This window comes from Limulus polyphemus, unplaced genomic scaffold, assembly GCF_000517525.1.
Source record: "Limulus polyphemus unplaced genomic scaffold, Limulus_polyphemus-2.1.2 Scaffold415, whole genome shotgun sequence".
Taxonomy (NCBI): Eukaryota; Metazoa; Arthropoda; class Merostomata; order Xiphosura; family Limulidae; genus Limulus; species Limulus polyphemus.
In genome coordinates this window covers 72507-75462 of record NW_013666025.1, presented here as the reverse complement: position 1 = coordinate 75462, position 2956 = coordinate 72507, and the positions used below count along the sequence as shown (strand labels likewise).

The 2956-nt window shown below is 35.5% G+C and overlaps 1 protein-coding gene across 2 annotated transcripts in view; it reads right to left on the bottom strand.

Moving 5' to 3' along the window:
* Positions 1 to 2956, bottom strand: part of LOC106458089 (dnaJ homolog subfamily B member 6-like) — a 62094-nt gene that overhangs the window by 37930 nt on the left and 21208 nt on the right. For both annotated transcript variants that reach the window (XM_022384211.1, XM_022384216.1), the window contains exon 2: positions 962 to 1050. The gene's annotated coding sequence lies outside the window, so the exon portion shown is untranslated. The remainder of the gene's footprint in view (positions 1 to 961; positions 1051 to 2956) is intronic.

Sequence of the window (2956 nt, the reverse complement as noted above, 5' to 3'; positions counted from 1 at the left end):
ACTATATTTGGTGGTTTGTTTATTTGTTGTGTGTGTGTGTGTGTGTGTGTGTGTGTGTGTGTGTGTGTGTGTGTGATTCTTTGAGCTAATTCATTCATCAAGGGTACATTCTGTTGTTGTAATTACATGGTTGTGTAATTTAATTAAGATTAACTTCTAACAACGTTTTCATCAATTACTTTTATTATTACTTCGTTGAAATTTTAACCTAACAAACCGAAATCTTAATATTCATTGTTATTGGTATGTTTATTTTTGGAAAACCATAAAATATAATGCCTTGCCAAAAGTAACTACCTGTTCTTCACAGAGAAAAAAAAAACCTTCATTAAAAAAATAATAAAATAAAAATTTCGACCGTCATCTTAATAGGACTAATTACATTTTTCAACAGCGCTGTTTTTGTACGATTTTAATAATAATTTTGTTTGATTAAAATTTTCAGAAAGAAGGCAATTATTGAACAGCACCCACCACTAATTCTTGGAGCACTGACGAAATAGTGAGATTTTACCATCACTCTTATAACACACGTGCGTTTCTGCGGCAAAGGGGTGCAAACCATGAATATCTGGTTTCACAATACAGGCACACCAACCACCAGAGTGTGCCTGCCACAATAAATTTTGTTTGTCAAATGTACAACGCTCCTTCTGACCTGTATTCGTAGTTTGTGTAGGGTTAGCAGTTTCTGAGGCTAGTTTCAAGTTATATTTTCGGTTCCGAAAGTCAAAGATGCCAATTAGAAGGATAAGTCAACGTAATATATGAAACTAGTGTTTGCATCGTTGATTCAAAACATACTTCTGAAAACTTAGTGTCTTCTTGAAGAAATGGGTCCAAATAAAACATTATTTCTCGTAAGAGAACGTTCCTCAAAACAATTTTTCTAAAGCCACTGTTCCAATATTTCCTTACATGAACCCCCTCCTCCTTATGATATGTTCCAAAGTAAACTCACCTTAACAAGTAAATCTTCTTTACGTCGTAAGCTGTCGTCACTGTTCCACCATTCCGGACGTCACGTGGTTAAACATCTAAATTTATGCACTGAAATAGAATAATCATTTTTTTTTTTTCTAACAGGGAAAATGAATTTGGTTACTTTTACCAAACTAATGTTACAGTCAAATACGTACAATGTTAGACACAAATTGGATATATATACTTTATAAACAGAGCTTCAACGACCCTATTTGAAGAACAACTACATGCATGATACAATTTTTTTTCTTCCTTTTTCTTTTTTCGATTCAATTCCACCAGTCAACATCTCGTTCATCCGACCCAGTTGGGCTACTCGAAATTTATACTAAACTGGCCATACTGTGCATTTTGTTTTACCTGAAATGAAGACTTTTTTTATTCTAGTATGAATCATTAGTTTCTGTTTAACTGAGTTAAATGATTTATCGGATTTTAATAAATAAATTGTCCCCTCCCCACACAATGGTCTATCTGTGCTCTGTCTACGTGCCGGGAGGAGTTTGTTTGTTTTTGAATTTCGCGCAAAGCAACACGAGGGCTATCTGCGCTATCCGTCCCTAATTTAGCAGTGCAAGACCAGAGGGAAGGCAGCTAGTCATCACCATTCACCGCCAACTTTTAGGCTACTCTTTTACCAACGAATAGGGGATTGACCGTCACGTTATAAGCCCCCACGGCTGAAAGGGCGAGCATGTTTGGTGTGAGGGGGATTCGAACCCGCGACCCGCAGATTGCAAGTCGAGCGCCCTAATCGGGAGGGGGTATCAATTGTGTAAGAAACTTTTCGCTGAGAGTTGGTTACGTTGAAAAGGTACAGGTGCTTTACGAGTAATAGTTAAAATCTGTAAACGCTTTGGAGCACGAAATTAATTGTGCAGTATTTTATCATTGTTTTTGGAATATGTTAAAAGTTTACGTTCAATATTAGTCACGACACATTTTAATAAATTAAGTATATTTAAATTTAATGAATTCATACTCAATATAATACTGAAACGTATACAAGTTAAATATATATATAATAATAGAACGTTTCAAATAAAGTCTGCAGTTGTTTTAGAGAGAACTGAAGTAGTTTTGACGTTTCGGTTGTACATTTCAGTGTTTCTGCGCTGCAGCCTCTTAATAAAAGCTGTTCAACCGAAACTCTGGGAACTAGAGCTTTATTTAACGCTTTAGTCAAAGACCTTTAACAGGAATCATTTCATTACAAATGTTCATTATATGGTCATAAACGTCAAAACAGTGAATTTCCTTGAATCCACTGTTACATCGGTGGTGTAGGTCAGCGTTTCCCAAAGTGAGAGCTTCCGCCCCCCTCTATGAAGCATTTTCGGGGGGGGGGGGCAACCCAAATATGGGGCGAAAACAAAGATGCTGAATTAATTTTAATTCTAAATAAACAATAAGCCGATAAATATTATGCTGAATTACTTAAATAATACGGTATGTTGAAAGGAGATGTTATTGTTTTTACTACGGCACTGGTTTTCAATCACCACGTTAAAGTTACAGATTGGGAGGCCTCAAACTTTTATTAACATCAAGGGAGCCTCAGACTAAAAGAGCTTGGGAACCACTGGTGTATGTATCCGATATTAATGACACCAGTTAATAACAAAAGAAAGTCAGATGACGATGGCTGGCTTCCTTATCTAACCTCAATTTGTAGGTTTTAAATATACAGCCCAAATGAATATTTTTTGTTAGAAAAAAAAACATGGTACTTAACATAAAATAAATATCATAACGCACAACACACTATTTTAAATTGTGGAGGAATTAACTTTATTTACTAAGCTTATTATGGTTCTTGAAGGTGACGTAAGATGTCTCAGTCCAATCAGTGTTCGTTGTGGTGTGGTAACGTCGTAATCCAAAACCTATGAGGCACTCGTGGTAACATTGTGTTGGATAGTTTCGTTAAGTTTGCCTAAAATGATGCGTAATATAATATATATATATATAT